The sequence below is a fragment of the Rhineura floridana genome, chromosome 2 (genome assembly GCF_030035675.1).
Source record: "Rhineura floridana isolate rRhiFlo1 chromosome 2, rRhiFlo1.hap2, whole genome shotgun sequence".
NCBI classification, from domain to species: domain Eukaryota; kingdom Metazoa; phylum Chordata; class Lepidosauria; order Squamata; family Rhineuridae; genus Rhineura; species Rhineura floridana.
The window spans coordinates 146,531,110-146,549,761 of NC_084481.1; the positions used below are offsets into that span (position 1 = coordinate 146,531,110).

The following is an 18,652-nucleotide window of genomic DNA, read 5'->3' on the forward strand; positions in this document are numbered from 1 at the left end:
TCATAAGGATGCTGCAATATCATGATTACAGTAGCTGGAAAAGAACAGCTGAGATCCTGCAAAATACGACAGCTATATAGATAGCGCCCACATTAATATGCTAGTTTATCACAAATGGTGGCTTAACATGGGTCAAGAGCCCAGCAGCAGCCTGACACTTGCATGGTGGCTGCCATTAATATGAACTGGGCACATATCTTAGAGGCCCTTTAGACAAATAGTCATCCTGATGCAGGGGTGGAAAGATCTGTTAAGTTCAGTTCGCTCAGTTTCTCATTTTTCTAATCTTAAACTCAGTTATCCACATTTCTGCACCAATTTGTGATTTTTTAAAAAAAGAAAATTCTTATGAAAATTCTCCAGCATTTTAGTGTGAATTTCTCTTAATAAATGTGTTTTTGTTAGGAGTTTTGACTCATGTACACATTTTTGCAAGCCATCTCTCATCATATAACACATTTTGCTTGTTATTTCCCCTCATATTCATTTTTATGCACATGTTCCCCTACTATATGCATTTTTTAAACATTGGTTGGTGAACTGCATCACAAAAAAAATTAAATAAGTGTTAATTTTGAAGAATGGCTGTGTATTGGTTCTCATATTGTTTTGGAAAGTGCGAATTTGATAAATTCGGCATGAAATGAGAACTGAATCGACCTTCTCACTATCATGATGTAAAACCTTCTCTGGGTTGTATTATAGCAGATTGTAGGTGTGATAATGCTTTCCTGATTGGAAAATTACCTGCATATAGAAAATTGGATACTGGGGCAAAGCTGTACTAGAAACTTCCTTGACTTTTGCCTTTCTAAGTATGGGGAGCTTTGTTTACATGGAGAACATGTAACAGTCATGCGGTTCCTCCAGCTGCAAGTGGTATGGTCTAGAAACCGTTCTGTGTCATGTCCTGAGAAGAAGACTCAGCCTTCAGATCTGATGAGACCTCCCCTTAAAGAGAAGGGGAAGCAGGATCCTTTGGTGGCCTCTAACACAAATGGGTTTCCAGAGGTCACAATCAGATGCCGTTTCCCCAGAAGACACCCCATGCAAGAAGGTCCTTTCAGGACTTCCATCCCAGTTTCATGCTCCTTGCCTGACTGGGGGGGGGGGAGGACATTTGTAGTGAATTTGGAATGGGTGGTGGTGTAGTGAAATTACGGCAGAAGTCCTTGTCCCTGATCAACATGCATTCAATTTAAGTTCAGAACACAGCCTACATATGCTATTATTATATAAATTATGTAGAACCTATGTATGTGCCTACTCTCTGTTCAGTCTTCAACTGAATGCATGCTGATGGTGTATGGGGCCTGTCACAATAGTTCTACTCCTCCATCTATATGCATTCAATCACCCTGGCCTGAACCTTAGGAACAGGTTCTTTAAAAGCCCTTAGGAACAATTAGGTGGAGAAATTAGGTGCCACCCTGGACTCCTTCTGGGAGGAAGGGTGGGATATAAATAAATAAATAAATAAATAAATAAATAAATAAATTCAACTCAGTTTGCATTTAAAGCTGAATTTATCAAATGTGCACTTTCCAAAATGCTGTAGGAATCAAAACTCAGCCACCCTTAGAAATTCATGCTGATCTGAATTTTGCAATGTAGTTCTCAACCAACCAAAATTTATAAAAATGCATATATTAGGGAGAAATGTGCATAAAATAAATATATTAGTGAAAATAATGTACAAAAATGCATTACTTATCTTTAAGGAATCAAAAAGAGTTGATGGAGAAGATAGATTTTAAAATAGAAGAAAAGGTGAAATATTTAGGTATTATTATTATTATTATGACAAATAAAAATTCCAAGTTGTTTCATAACAATTATGAAAAATTATGGTCAGAGATTAAGAAAGATCTGTTAAGATGGGACAAATTACAGTTGTCATTAATGGGCAGAATATCTGTAATAAAAATGAATGTATTGCCGAGAATGATGTTTCTATTTCAAACAATACCTGTCATATCCTCTGATTTACCTTTTAAACAATGGCAAAAAGATATTTCTAAATTTGTTTGGCAGGGGAAAAAACCAAGAATTAAATTTAAATTACTACAAGATGCCAAAGAAAGAGGAGGACTGGGATTACCAAATTTGAGACTCTACTTTGCTGCTTGTTGCTTAGTCTAGATAAAAGAATGGATTGTATTGAGGTACAAAAGATTATTGGATTTGGAGGGTCATAACTTGAAGTGGGGATGGCATGGATATCTATGGTATGATAAAGTAAAAGTTAATGTGGATTTTAACAATCATTTTATAAGACGTCCTTTGTTGAAAATATGGAATAAATACAACACAAGGGTTTTTTTTGAAAATACCACTATGTGTTTCAAGTCAAGAAGCATTTTATAGAAGAGAAATGGCTGGAAAAGAGAAATGGTTAACTTACCAAGAATTATTAGAAAATGTGCATGGAGAATATATAATGAAAGAGAGAGAACAATTAATAAAGGAAGGATATAGTTCACAATGGTTTGCCTATTTACAATTGTTAGAAAGATACAAAATGGATAAAAAAATGTATGGGTTTGAAATAAATAAATGCAAAAATGTATAAATTTTTATTGAAAATGGATATGGAGGAAGAACAAGTAAAAGAGTGTATGGTCAAGTGGGCAAAAAATTTTGGTTATAATATACAAATGGATCAATGGGAAAATATGTGGAAAAAAGGTTTGAAATTTACATTATGTTATAATCTTAAAGAAAATTTTTATAAAATGATGTATCGTTGGTATATGACACCAGAAAAGTTGTCAAAAATGTATAGTAATGTTTCTAATGTATGTTGGAAATGTAAACAACAAGAAGGATCTTTTTACCATATGTGGTGGTCGTGTAAACAGGCAAAATTATTCTGGGCACAGATAGGTAGGATGATGCAAAAAAATTTGAAGATAAATATTCAGTCAAAGCCAGAATTTTTTTTTATTGGGCTTTATGGGTAAACAAAAAGAAAAGAAATATGGAAGAATAATATTATATATGATTACGGCAGCAAGATTATTATATGCACAAAAGTGGAAAATGGAATCAGTACCAACAATGGAAGAATGGCTATTGAAATTAATGGACTTAGTCGAGATGGACAAATTGACATGCCTTCTCAGAGAAAAAACGATAGATACATTTCTTAAGGAATGGAAGCCTCTTTTGGACTTTTTGTTGAAAGAAAAAAATGAAATGATGATAATGGGATTTGACGATTAATCAAGATAGACTATGGAAAAAAGTGAACTTTGTATGTTTTAGGGGTCAAGTTTGATATATATTATGTACCTATAGCTGATCTGTAACAAATCGGAAGTCAAGTTTTTTTTTCTTTTTATTTTTGTTGTATTGTTTTTGTTGTTTGATTTTGTTGTGTTTGTTTTATAAAAATTTGAATAATAAAAATTATTACAAAAAAAACACGAAATTCATGCTGATCTGAATTTTGCAATGTAGTTCTCAACCAACCAAAATTTATAAAAATGCATATATTAGGGGGAAATGTGCATAAAATAAATATATTAGTGAAAATAATGTACAAAAATGCATTACCAGGAGAAACTGTTTGCAATAATGTGTACATTAGTCAAAACTGCATACAAAAGAAATTTGCAATCAAGTACTGATGAATTTTCATGAGGACTTTTAAAAAAATAAAATCACAAATTGCTTCAGAAATGTGGAGAACTAAATATTAGATTGGAAAAATGAGAAACTGAGAGAACCAAAATGGACAGCTCTTTCCATCCCTAGGAACAATAGATGATGGGATGTTTATTTAAAGTGCTTCTTCAGTTAGAATTCTAATAGCGCAGCTGTGCACAGGATTGCAGCCACACAGTATTTTATCTTTCACTTACTACTTAATGTTATGATGGGATGAGAACTATTCTACTGCTTAACATAAATTGCTTGTTGCTCAGTGATAAAAAGTGTAGAAAAACAAAACAAAGCCCAAAGTCATTGTTGGAAAGTAAATGAAGGAAAAAAGATGACAAGAAAAATGTTAGCAGACCTGATTCACCTTGAAAGACATGGATAGGCACGGTTGAGCTATTTAAAAAAATGGAGAAAGTTATGAGCCTGGCAGTTCCATTATTATTGCTATTTATCATTTATATAGATCTTTTTAGCTGTGCAAAGTGTGTTGCAATCTTTATCTAATTTAATTCTCTAACAACCTTGCAAAGATTATGATTATCATCATCACCATCAACAACATTTTACTGAACTGAAGCTGTGACCACTTCATTCATTACTTTTCCTGACATGCAAATTTTATTGCATTCTATTAAGAATGCCACAAGTATGTTTCCACTATGACAAATAAATGAATTCGGAACGTGTTGCATCTATCAACTGCTTTGGGTTGATGTTAAGAGTAGCTCTGCCATCTGGATGCCAGAAAAGGGGAGCAGCATTTCTGCTCTCAGGTCAACCCGTTAGGTCTTTATTTGAAAGAGAAATATTGAGAGAGAGAGATCTATGGGTGCATGGGATGCTCATGCATTGGTGAGATTACAATGAGGCTAGGTGAAAGTTGTTACTTAGATTTGAACTAGTGATATTCTTGTTCATGCTCTTAACTGCTAAAAATATATTAGTCCAGGGGTTGCCAATGTTTATTGAAATAAAGCCAATTAAGTGCTTGATTGCATAATAAATGATCTGCAGAGATAATTGTGGGACCTAACTCATACCCAATCGGGCGAGGACACCCTGTCATGGGAAAGGGGGTGGCCCAAGCCCAATCCCCTTCTCCGGGCCCCATCCCCACAGGGTGGTTAGGGAGGCCTTCCTGCACCACCCCTCCCTCAGGGCCACACAACTCTGAGTGGGTGTTACAGGTTAGCTCCAAAGGTGAGCCTTATCCTGCCAACAGGCTGCACAACCTGGAAGGCAGGTCTCAGAACCCACCGATCACCTTAAAGGGTACGTAAGGGTGCTCACGAAACCCTACCCTGTGAAATGCCCACACATATCCGCCACAGAAGAGGACAAGTTTCAGCTTAGTCCCTCTTCTCCCACCTGCAACAAATAATTTCATGTAGGGCACTCTGCAGATCAGACAGAAACAGATCATTACCCAAGTCAGACATATGAACACCGCCTGGCTGGTAAAGATCAGTCCTGCCATACTTCACCTCCAGGTGACGTATTACCTCACCCTGCCAATCAGCAAGAGTGAGCCAGACCTCCCTATTTACTTTCTTGCTAGCCTTGTTCAGGCCCCTGGGGTCAATCCCACCCCTCCAAATCCTCCTGGGGAGGATATCAGACCAGACAATCATGGTCCCAGGCAACCTTCTCTGTATGGCCTCAAAGTCCAGGCAACCCTGAATGATAAGGGCTTTTCCCTTCAACATTCCCAGGTCATTGCCACCCAAATGAATAACCAAAACCTGCAGAGGGTGCTGCACCAACGAAGCATCAAAAAGCGTTGGCAGGAGGTGTTCCCACAGCATGCCATGTCTACCCAGCCACTTGACCGAAGCACAATGGCTGAGCCCAAACTGGGTTCTGTGCCTGGTCTGTGACACCCTCCTCTTGGCCCAGAACGCCATGCTGTGGCCACAAATGAGTACCTTGACTCTCTCCTGCACCCTCCAACCTGTAAAAACAGAAACAACATTTAATGATACGCTCATTAGCGCAACAGTCAATGTGGGCCCTTGATTGGCCTAATGTAAGCCCAGAAAGTACCCAATCGCCAGCACCCCACCACCTGAATCGCTGTGCTTCCAAATCACAAAGTGGCTGCCGTGGAAGCGGCACCTATCCTGAAAGAGTGTGTACCAAACAGCCTGGGATCTAGACCCAAACATGACAAGGTCCGACTGGTGCTGGACCATAACTGAAACTTAGTCAAAGGCTGCCCATCTTGATGACAAAATAGGAAGCCCCCAGCCTTACCCCTAAGGTGCAAAAATGAACCCAAGGGCTGGACTGGGCAGAGCCCACCAAAAGGAGAAGAAGCCAAAGTAATAACAGCTCCTCGCCCTCTCTGGTCAGTCTTTGACCTGCTTAGCCTAATCTGCAAACCCCTGCCATCCACCATCACATCATGTACCTCCACAGCCAGACTGGACCTGTCATTTCTCAAAGAGGTAAGCAACTTTCCCATGTGAAAAGCCCCCCAAAAAACTCTATAACAGCAACTGCATGAAATAAAACTGGAACTATATAAAGACCCCCAAAGCCCATAGAAACCCAACAAAATCTCTGGCATGATAGGGCTGTGAGTGTCAGGTGCAGGAGGATGGGCCCTAGTCCACCCTTCGAGCATCTTCCTTATCCAAAAATCCCCAGACAAATCAGGCACACCCCTAAGTTTGGCCAAAAATCCAATTCCTGCTAACTTACCCCTGATGGTCTTCACTCACAGTCTCTGACTGTGAAGAGCCATGCAAAATTCCACCAATCAAAACACAGGTATAGGCCAAAGGAGAGAATACCCCCTGCTCAAACAAAAACTATCAAATTCCCTGCTTGCTCTCAAATTGGAGTTTCTTGTGCTGGTGGTAAGGGACAACGTTATGGCTTTCTCAGCTTCAAACTGCCAAGTTCCCACAGTGCCACTGGCATTGGCTCTGGTCGAAGCCTGGCCAAAGGGGCCAACTCCCAAAAATGTGACATCTGACAGCGAGACAGGGCATCAGCCACACTACTGTCCAGACCAGGAATATGGCAAGCAAGAAACAGAATATTAAATTTAAAGCACTGAGTTACAAAAGCACGTACCAAAACCATCACTCTAGCATTCCTAGAAGTAAGAGAGTTGATAACGTGCACCGTGGACTGGTTATCATACCAAAAATGCACCACGGAATTAGCCAACTCAGCTGCCCATAGATGCACGGCAACTACTATAGGAAAAGTCTCCAAAAAAGTCAGATCCCTTGTGATGCCAGCCTCTGCTCATGCCACTGGCCATGCCTCTGCACAGCAGCTGCCCAAAAAATAACCCCAAAATCTATAGCCCCAGAGGCATTGGCGTGAACTTGCAACTCTGCCTCCAATAGCAAATCCCTACGCCAAAAAGAAACCCCATTAAACTGGTCCAAAAACTGTGACCAAACTAACAAATCATCCCTCATATCTCTGGTAATTCAAACCCGATGATGAAGCCTGCTGAGACCCCTCATCAGATCACAAATCCTGCACAAAAATGCTCTGGCAGGTGCTATGACCCTGCACACAACATTTAAATGATCTACCAGTTCCTGAAGCTCCCTGAGGGTAACCTTCCTAGCCTCCTTCATGCTATCAACCCTGTGTTTCAAATCCCCTAATTTGACTGCCAGTAAATGACAAGCCTGTGCCACTGAGTCAAGCTCAATACCCCAAAAAGTTGAGCACAGGTGAAGGGCCCTCAGTTTTCTCCCTGGCCAAAGGCACACCTAACTCCTCTGCCAACTGCCCAAATGCCCCCATCAGCTGGCTACTCTGCTGTGAACCAGCAGGACCAGCAAAAAGAAAATCGTCCAAATAATGCACTATTGCATCACAGCCGGCTCGCCTCCTGAGAACCCACTCAAGAAATGTACTAAAGCATTCAAAAGCTGAACATGAAATAGAACACCCCATGGGCAAAGCTCGATCTACATAAAACAAACCCTTAAATGAAAACCCCAGAAGATCAAAGTCCAAAGGGTGGACTGGCAGAAGGTGGAAAGCTGACTTAATATCACACTTAACCATGAGAGCACCTGGGCCAAAACACCGAACCATAACAACTGCGCTGTCAAAGGAAGCATAAAGTACCGAACACAAATGCTCGGGAATAGCATCATTCGCCGACTGCCCCCTCGGATAAGACAGATGATGAATGAGGCAATTTTGTCCAGGATCTTTCTTTGGAACAATGCTCAAAGGAGATACCCTTAAAGTGGGCATAGGAAGATAATCAAACAGACCCAAGATCTGTCCCTCATCTACCTCCTTATCTATTTTTCCCTACACCACTGACTTCATGCCAACTACTGACTTCAAATTCTCTGACATATAAGGCCTATACTCCCCCACAACTGGACTCTGAAAACCACAACTGAAACATTCCCCCAAATAAACTGCATCCGCCCTGTTAGGATACTGCCTGATCAAATGCAAGAGCCGCCAAATATTAATTGGGGTTGGACAGCTTTCCTGAAGGCTGACCTCCAGATCCGGGCTTTTTCCCCTTCCGAAAACCCTTAAACCCCCGAGCTCTGAAGCAGCTGGTAAAAGGATGGGAACCAGCACAGATGGAACACTCATGCCTAAATTTACACAGGTTCCTACTGCGAAAGCCCTTAACGCTAAACTCCCAACAGAGCAGGCGGGTTGAACCCCCTGCCCCGTGAACCCACGGGAAGGTGCCACAATGGCAGACTTACCAAGTAAATGCCCACTGTCCGCCCTGTCACCTTGCACAGGTCGAACTGCAGTCATAAACTGCAACCACAACTCTGGGTCCTTCCTGTCCCGCTGCCGATGAACATCCACTGCTGTTCTCATCCTAAAAGATGTATCATAGGCCAGGCATGCTGACCCCATGAATTCTGTGTGCGCCCTAAAAATTATATCTAGGTACTTCATCAATGCTGCCACCCTCATAGGCTGGCACTGGATCACTTTGCTGTTGTTATGTGCCTCCAAGTCGACTACGACTTATGGTGACCCTATGAATCAGCGACCTCCAATAGCATCTGTCATGAACCACCCTGTTCAGATCTTGTAAGTTCAACTGGATCACTACCCCCATGTAAATTAAAAATCCTGCCATCCAATTGCCCCAGGTCCTATCCACCTTTTTCTTTTTAATTTCTCTTGATCCGTTTCCTCCTGCTTATCCTTTTCCTTCTGTTCGGGCTCTCTGTATAACAAGGAAAATACGTATTCCCCCTTCCAAATATGCTCTTTTGTTGCCAACAACAAATGAGCCCCCAGGGGAGCAGACGTCTCCCCAAATGGCAAGGCACCAGACTGAACAGAAGCCAAAGGATCAGCAGTGATCTGAGCCACCCCCACAGCAGGAGCGCCCATAGATGCCCAAATCTGCCTGCAGGCCTCACTCACGGGCAGCTGCTGGACCGGAGAAGACATCCCCTTTCCATACCCAATAGGCACAGCCTCTGCATAAGGAAGACAAGGCCACCCCTGAGCCGCTCCCCAAGGCATGACCATCCCAGGCCACCCAGGCATTCCCCACACATTACCTGAAGGAGTGGACTCATCAGAACCCGGATGAGCTGAAGCCGTCTCCACCGCAGGACTCCCTGGGACCACCAACTCCACCTCAGGCGCCAAATAAGCAGGTGCGAACTGACTCTCCAGCACAGCTAATCGGTCTAAAGCAGAACTCCAATCAGTGTCATACTGACCCTTCTTATCCTGCAGACCTCTAGCTGCCTTTGCCAATTTCCCACTAGCCTCCTGAGGCTGCTGGTTTCACCTCCTAGCAACGCAATATGTGCTAACACTGAGGCCATATCAGGCCTCTCATCCTTTGAGGATGAAGACTCCTGGGGTGGAAGAGCTGGCTGTTGAGCTGGCTGTTTGCCTTCCCCTTCCCCTTTGAGCCATCCGCACCCTTCATGGGAGGCATAGCGCCACAAACCAGGCCTACTCCTAATAACATTTTACAGACCTCCAGACCTTCCCAAGCTGGCTGCCTGCAGTTGACCAGCCCAAAATGGCCACCCTCAAGAGGGCCTCCAGTCCCTACCAAAATGGCTGCCCACAATTAAGATAACCTCCCCAAAAATGCCCCTCCAAAATGGCTGCCAGAGGCCCAAAATGGCCATCCCACCAAAAAGACCCAAAATAGCTGTCCCACCAAAAAGGCCACAAAATGGCCACCAGGCTAATGCAATGCCCAAGCACGCAGCCACAAGGCAGCAAAATGGCTGCCCTAAAAGGGCTGCCACCCAAACAACCACCCACAAGCCAGAACCCTGCAACCGTCTCCAAACCACACGGGCCTGAATAGCGTGCCAAGGACTCCTCCACCGCAGCTGCTGCTCCTCCAGATGCAAAGCCTGCATGGCCTCTCCTCCTCTGCCACTGCCTTACACCACCTCCCACAGGCTCTCAAGCTGCCTCGCCACAGGCTTTCCCGCTACCTTGCCGCTGTTGCAGCCTCGTGCTGCCTTGCCTCCACTGTCACCGTTCTGCCCCCCTCACCGCCGCCTCTCCACGCTGCCTCATCGCCTCTCTCTGCCACCCCACACTCAACAGAACAGGCTGCAGGTGACGCACGACCTGTCCTGTTGTGCAAGGCCCGAAAGAGGCCGAGGGGAGATGCCACCTTGCTCTGCCCCCTGCACGACATGGCATGCATGGCCACATTGCCACCAAAGGAGGGAGTTTTGAAGCCATGCCAGGTCTTCCCCAGCATGGCTGCAAAGGTCCGCCATCGCCAGAGCCCTTGGGTCTGATGCTGGCGGGAATACTGTATCTCTATCCTGTTAAATAATAAACAAAATATTCTGTCAATTCTTATACTTGACCCACTTCGTAAGAGGACTGTTTGAAATTATTCTTACTGAGAAACAGTCCACCCAAGCAGGACTGAGAATGCTGACCAGATAAGGGCATCATATCTACAATATATATTCTGTTTTTCTGTCTGAAACCTGGTAAGGCTTTCACAACAACAGCATCCAAACACAAAAGGTTTTTTGGGAATGCACACTTCCAAGGACCTTCCCTGCTCTATTGATTATAATTTGGTTTTATATTGTATTTTTAAACTGTTGTAAGCTGTCCTGGAACCTCACGGTGAAGGGTGGGAAAGAAACCTTCTTCTCCTTCTCCTTCATCGTCATATTTGTCTGACACATTTGCAGATAGCAGATATATAGGAATCTCTCCAGATATCCTGATGATGGTTTGTGGAATTAAATAAGGCATCACTTAAAATTCTGACACTATGTTTTTAAGTGGTGGCAAAATAATATGATAGATAAGTGTGACTTCCAGGGACAGACAGGATTAACAGGATTAAGCAGAAACCAGATAGATCCAGGTGGAACAAAGACCTGGTCTACGCATTCAGCAGAAGGACATGCTGCAGTCCAGAGGTGGTAGAAAATGGGTAACACTAATTCAGCCTGCTGGCGGGGACAGGAAGGGGTTACATTTTTAAACTGGTGGTATGCAACAAAGCATGAGTGTACTTAGTCTGCACTGCACAAAACACCTTGTCTCCATTCAGTAATTTCACTGCAGAATTTTACAACTCCCTAATTAGAAACATTTGATTTTGTTTAAACTGCACTATTTGGCTAAACAACATTTAAGAAACTGCAGATTGGACTATGTGTTATGTGTAGCACACAAGGCTGTTGCGAAAAATGGTAGCTTTCTTCCCCCCCCTCTCTCTCACACACACAGCACATTTCCTGATGTCTTTTTTCTGCCCTTCCTTCCTTCTTTCCCCAGCAGCCATAAGGAGAGAGTGAGAAACGCACAATGTGACACAATCACACAAGTAAATGTGCCAAAATGTTACAGAGAGAGATCTGAAAAGTAATCTGACTGCTCCCCTCCTCCTACACTGGCCATGTCTTTGTTTAAAGCCATCAACCATGACAGGGCTAAAGCCATGGATAGCATCACATATAGCAGGGGTGGGGAACCTCCAGGTATATCTATCTGGCCCTTTGGATTCTTCGCAGGCCACACCTCCTTCCCAACCACACATCCTTCTGGCCCTGCTTCAAACCCTTCTTGAGTGCTTTTGCCTGGCTGGGATGTGTCCTCAGCCTCTGATAATGCCTCTTGCTTCCTTGGATGGAGGATAGGGAGGGGTGTGTGAGTGTGTGCAAAAAGTACATTCATGTCTCTACCCAACTTTTTCCTCTGGCCCCTCCCACCGCTGGCATGTGGCCCCTGAGAGATGCCCAGAAGAGAAGGCGGCCCTCAGGCTAAACAGGGTTCCCCGCCCCTGACATATAGTTTGACCCCAACAGAAGAGACCAGGAGAAGAAATATGAATGAAACTGATGAATGGAGGTGAAAGGAAGGCTCTGTGGCCACAAATCTTCAGAAACATAAGAAAACAGACCTAACATAATAGAATGTACACAGCAGCGTTGAGATTGTTTATTCTCCTCCTTTAATTTAAAGTCAACCTATGAACACTTGGATGACACCGAGTGCAGCAACTGTAACTCTTTTCTGTAGATGCTTGAACAATTGATGTTCAATTTCTGCTAGGAATAAAGGTTATGGAGCTTGGCACCTGTGAACTCTAGCTTACACTGAGCATCTGAGCGCTCCCACAGAGGTGACTGCAGGTGCATCTTTGATGCAGCCAGAATCAAACAACACAATGGGCTTCGGTGTGTTGTGTTATTGTCATGCAGTGGGGAAAAATAAAATAATAAAAAACAAACCAAAACAACAAAAAACCCATGCAAACAGACAAAAAAATTTCAATTTTTCATACAGTTAAGTAAATCAGTCGAAGTGCCCAGTACCAAGAAATAAACCGTTAGGGAAAGCTCCTGTGCTACAAAACTGTTATAAACTGATATGCTGCAGTGTTTTTATATTACGTTCAATAGAAATAGAGGCAAAGGTGTATATCTTACATTTTTAAGCAATTTCCCATTTTATAGCCTCATTTTCTGAAGAGGCAGAGCGAAAGCTCTGGGAAGCTATCACTTCAGAAGCACCAAAATGACCTCTGGGACATTCTTTGATGTAATAAAAGTCATAACTAGTAAATATGTCATCCTTATTTGGTATTGATTGATATGTGGCAGTTAAACATATTTTTATATAGATGACAATCTTGATACCCTGTTAAACTGTAAATAGGAAAGGGGGAAAATGCTTTCTGCCCATCATCGATGTGATGTGTACAGGTGGATTCGGAGCCAGATTGCTCTCCTGGCCGGTACAAGCAGGGACTACTACAGCCCTGTTCAGATGAAATGGCAGCCCTCACACAAATGCCTCTGGAGCAGAGGTGGGGAACATGTGGCCAGCCTCAGGGTCACATTCCCTTCTTGGCAACCTTCTGGGGCTACATGCCGATGGTGGGTGGGGCCAGAGGCAAAAGTAGGCAGAACAATGAATGCAAAGTTTACCTTTGTACAGCAGGCTAATTTCTACACTCACACCCCCCTGTCTATATCCTCCATCCAGAGAAGCAGGAGGCATCATCAGAGTTCAAGCCAGGCAAAAAGACCCAAGAGCGGTGTGAAGCACAGCCTGTGAGGGTTGTGGCTTGGGAAGAGGGGATGTGGCCGGGAAGGGCTGTGACCTGGGGAGAGTCAAGTTTGCATACTGACAGTCCACAAAGGAAGGCACTGTTTGTCAGAAGTGACATTCTATGGGTGAACAGAGCCAGCTCCAGGTTTGGGGAGGCCCTTGGCAAATTGACCATTAGTGATCCCCTGTTAAATCAATGAAGTCCTTGGTGGTCTTAGCTGGCAGTGGCAGGAGGCAGAGCCATGCTTTGCCTGGAAGTTCAATTTAAATTTTCCACAATACATTACAGTACATTAAGTACACTACAATACCTCAATGTACATGCCACATTGGGGACATTGTGGGGAATCAAAATGCAGCTCCAAAGCTCAGTCGACTGGCACAAAAAATGGAAAGCTTAGGTCAGGCATCAGTGGTAGTCCCTATCAGGGCTCTGGGGCATTAGTCACAGCCCATAAATGCCATGTGCTAATGCTGGACCTGCATGTGAAGTCAAGCTGCAAAGCCAGCATATCTGGCACCATCATGACAGCTATGTTATGTGATTGTGCAAACACTGTGATTGGTTGAACAGCCCTATGCAATGGCAATGGTGATCACAAGCAGTATCTCTGCATTAATGTCGCCAGGCCTCAAGCTTGAGCACAGTGCTGTATGACAATATCTTCTGGTTGTATCAGAAACTAAGTAAATTCACACCGTTGTTCTCATCTAATCCACTTATGAGATTGATGTCTTACAAAATGAATCAGTATGGATTGGGTAAACCAGTATCTTTCAGGCTGAGGTCCTAAAATCTGGAATGTGGCACAACTTACATCAGGGACGGGGAACTTTTTTCAGGCTGAGGGCCACATTCCTTTCTGGGCACCCTTGCAAAGGCCACATGCCCGTGATGGGCAAAAGTGGGCAGAGCAACATGTTTTACCTTTGTAAAGTCAGCTAGTTTCTTTACACATTTGGATACCCTCTCTATCCTCCATCCAGGCAAGCAGTTACTGGAATCGATGGACGCATCCAGCCATGCAAAAACTCTGAAGGAGGGTGTAAAGCAGGGCCGGTAATGTTGACCATTGTACTGTACTGTCACTGAGTGTTTTTCCATCACGTCTGGAAAGTGACAAGAAGTCTTATCTGCTGTGCCTGGCCTGAGAGAGCAGACATCCAAGGCCAGTAGTCGTCATGGTAACTGTAGATAACAGCTTGGGGAAAGGCTCTAACTGTTGATGTTAGAGTGCTGTCTGTGTTCTTTCTTACTTGTGCTTTTGAAGAGGGAAGAAGGGGGGAACTATGCCTTTGGCCGTAATGTCTTAGTAAAGACTCTTAACACTTTTTCAAGCCTCTGTGAAGTTTCTTGCTCAACTTAACTCCAAAGTAACGTTGTTGTTTCATGCAACAACGCTCACACATCAACAGGTAAGTGGCATGGTCTGGGGAGAGGAGGTGTAGCCGGAGAGGGGCTAGGTCCTGGAGACAGTCCCAAGGGTCAGACAGAGAGGTCTGGAAGCTGCATTTGGCCTCCTGGCCTGAGGTTCCCCATTCCTGGCTTACACGGAAGTTGTAAGGGTGACTAAATTAATGTTGTTGATGCTCATTGAGCATTTAGAATATATTATTTTTACATAGTATGGGTTACTTGTATTATTTCCAAATTATCTTCTTTGTCTTAATGATAGTCATGACAAAAGATCCTGTGCTGCAGAAGTTCTATGCAATTGCAACTTTAGTCCAATCAACAGAATAGGCATGGCATAAAATTGTTGCAGCACAGTGTTATTTGCTCACTATATGAAACTGTTATGCAGTATTGCAATGGATAGTTGAACATCTGATTACTTTTCTTCTAGTTTAGACAGCAGTGCTAGTTTTATTGCCTTTTACCAACTCTGAAAGCCCTGATGTTTTCGTGGATGACACAGTAGCTGACAATTTAGAACACAGTGTTTATTTGAAAAAGGCATTATACTGTATATTAAGAGCATAGACAGAGGCCACATTGAATTAAAATACTCTGAAAGAGAATATAATACAAGTCCATACTTTTTGGGTTTCATCCAGAGAAACCATAGCACAAAGGGTGGACAGAAGGTTACTTTCTTTTCCCTTCTCTTCCAGCTCCCAGCTCCCCCAAAACACTCCAAAGGGTCAACGATCCTGCTGAATTTGGTTGATTTTGCCATATGAAACTGAATCATTAAAACTTGGGCAGAAGCAGCTTCTGTGAGTGGGAGCTTTGCTTCTTTCACAGCTGCTCTGTCTCTGTTTACACACAACACACACACACACACATTATTCATTTCTCATGAGATCTCAGCCAGCAATCCTTTTCTTTAGAACACAATGGGGAAGTTTACAAATGCACCACCACAGCAGTCTCCTTTTGTAGCAGTCATGACCCCTCAAAGTTGCACTTGCAATATAGATACATTGTTGGTGCTTTTTCATTATTATAATTCCCCTGCAGAAGCCTCACCACCACCAGGTGCATAAAATACACCATCCTGACTTGTTTTACCATCCAAGTAAGAGCCACAAATGTTCATTTTCACTCTCTACCTCCTTGAAGCCAAAGCCAGAATTCAGGTGCTCTACAATGCTGCACCAGTCTTTTCTAATGTTAGTTGGACTCCTTTCTCTCATTTTTGCACTTTTTCCTGTGCATCAGAAATCCCTTTTCCAGCTATGTGAAAGATTGCTTTTCTCTAGCCATACTGTCAAAGATTCTGAAGTTTTTGATTGACTGCATCATTTGAGTCCTGTCTCTGCTATTATGTTTGTATGGCATCTTAATTTTTGCACATTTAACTCCTAATGCATTATTTCATGTTTCTGCCTAGCGGTTGTCTGAATTTTTGAATGAAAATCAGTTTGATTCACAGTTTATTGACAAGGGATGAATAAGAGGGAATGGGTATAGCTTTGGATGTGGGATATCCCAGGATCAATTTTTATATCTCCAGTCAAAGGATTTTGAGAAGAATGACCAGGAAATATCCAGTGCTTGGAAAGTTCATTTTAAAAAAGGAACTACTTCTAGTTCACATTTATTCTTTTACAAAATAAATTAGTTCAGTTCAAGTTCCTCACATTTGTTTGTTTGTTTGCATTCAGAATGTTGCAAGCTGTTGTGCTGAAAGTATTGGGTCCAAAAGTAAATCAGAGGACACATACAAGTAATAAGGTGTCTGATAGACCAAATGTCAGCAGGTGAAGCTTTCCCCATAATTTAATTTCCATGCTAGAAAATGCTTATCCTGTTTAATTGGTGCCAGTCACACAGCTGTTAAAAGCATGAGGCATATTTTGGCTTGTTACTATACCTGTTGGAAAAGAGCAAATAGCTTCATTAGGCAATATACAGAAAATGCCTCACATTCCTTCCAATTGCTTAACGGCAGTGATTAAGTGACTAGCAATGCAATCCTAATTATGTCTACTCAGAAGTAAATCTTGTTAAATTCAGTGGGGTTTATCCCAGGCAAATGGGGTTAGGATTAGGACTGTAACCTGTGTCCTTACTATTCTTAATAAGCCTAATAGAACACTGCCACCACATTTTGCTTTCTAAGAGTTTTTATAGATGTCTGACGTTTTTTTAAGGAAAGCTAAGAGTGCAGGCCTTCTGCTGTGGAGGTAGAGGAAATTAGCATGAGGACAAACTAGAACTCATTCAAAGTTCTACCCCAAAATGATGTTAATTCACCTTTAGTTCACCACCAATTATGGGTACTGCTTTTAGGTGTAGTTCCAGGATTTGTGAATTAGGGCGGTGGCACACTAGTCATGTTAAAAGCAATGAGAATGTTTTTTTCTGGCTGAGTTTTGAAATGACTCTGCCTTCAGCTGGACACACTTCCCTTCCTCACTTCTGACTTCATATCTTTCAGGACTGCACACAGCAAAGTGTTGGGCCAATCACTGTTTCTATCTGAGCCTACAGCAAAGCAGAGGTGAGCTATGACAAATCAGATTATTCAATATTGGACTAGGTGGCTCAATGGTCTGATTTAGCATGAGGCAGATTCACACGCTCATGAAGTTTTGAAACATAGACATTGACTCTATTGTGAAGCTATGGCTAGAAACAGGCAATAGTTTTCACCTGCTTGACCTTGCCTTGTGCAGAGATCATGGTCGACTGAATCTAGCATAAGGGTCCTAGCACACCTGTGAGGTCACAACATGCTCCCTTGTGCCAGTACTAAGGGCATATTTGCAATATAAATTTACATTGGTTTATAACAGTTTACCTGCTTTCCCAACAAGATCCTCTGTGGCGCAGAGTGGTAAGCAGTGGTAACGCAGCCAAAGCTCTGCTCATGGCCGGAGTTCAATTCCAACGGAAGGAGGAAGTCGAATCTCCGGTAAAAGGGGTCGAGGTCCACTCAGCCTTCCATCCATCCGTGGTCGGTAAAATGAGCACCTGATATACACTGGGGGGTAAAGAAAGGCCAGGGAAGGAACTGGCAATCCCAACCCATACATACGGTCTGCCTAGTAAACGTCGCAAGACGTCACCCTAAGTCGGAAACGACTTGGACTACAAGTGCGGGGATACCTTTACCTTTACCTGCTTTCCCACAAAGAATCCTGGAATGGTAGCTTATTGTGCTGAAAATTTCATTGGAGTGCTAGACCTATAGTTTACATAGCAACAGTTTACAGGATTCTCAGCAAATTGGGAATCATTGTCAAACCAGTTTACATTTGTGTTATAGATATGCATCACATAGGCTTATTCTTATGTACACTTAGAAATGCAAATGATTAAGCAGTATATAAATGTTATAAATAAATAAATAAATTCTGATTGCAAAGTTGTTGGTTGTGGTCTCTTATCGCTTATTCAGCAGCTTTCGTTTATCCATGACTGGATCTCCCACAGGTGCTTTCAAGTCTAAATGCAGCTGCTTGGATCCCCATTTAGATTTTTCCAGTTAGAATGTTTCCACCAGAGTAGCTATTTGACATGTAGGGAGGTGATTTGGATTGGAAAAATGTGTGTGTGTGTGTGTGTGTGTGTGTACATTCTTGGGTGAGGGGGTGGGTTAGACATTTATTCTTCAGCTCCATGCCCCCAATGGCTCTCTGCAGTATTTTAAAATCCCATGGCAGATCACAGATATCCTATCACAGGTATCCCACTATCTTTTAAAGTTTGGCCCTCAGTACTTCTGTTACTATACAGTTGTTTCCAATGGGTGGATTGTATTCTGCTTCTCACTGGGCACTGTTATTCTTGGGGAATAACATTCCAAGGTAAGCACTTTGAAGTCCCATTCATTTCCATGAACTAAGCATGTACAAATCTCTTTCACTGAAATCCACGAGATTTTTAAAGTACGTAACTCTCAGGGGAAGGGTTACTGTGGAATTATCAAATAATGGCAGAACGCTTTCTGCAAAAACCTTCCATTGTTGAGGGGTGATATTTTCCCCAAGC

The 18,652-nt window shown here is 42.8% G+C and overlaps 1 long non-coding RNA gene across 1 annotated transcript in view; it reads left to right on the forward strand.

The window, feature by feature from the left end:
* The first annotated feature begins 14,495 nt into the window (after positions 1-14,495).
* The window catches only part of LOC133378330 (uncharacterized), a 45,424-nt gene continuing 41,267 nt past the window's right edge, over positions 14,496-18,652 (forward strand). The window contains exons 1-2 of the long non-coding RNA XR_009760958.1: positions 14,496-14,625; positions 17,097-17,159. This is a non-coding gene — a long non-coding RNA (uncharacterized LOC133378330). The remainder of the gene's footprint in view (positions 14,626-17,096; positions 17,160-18,652) is intronic.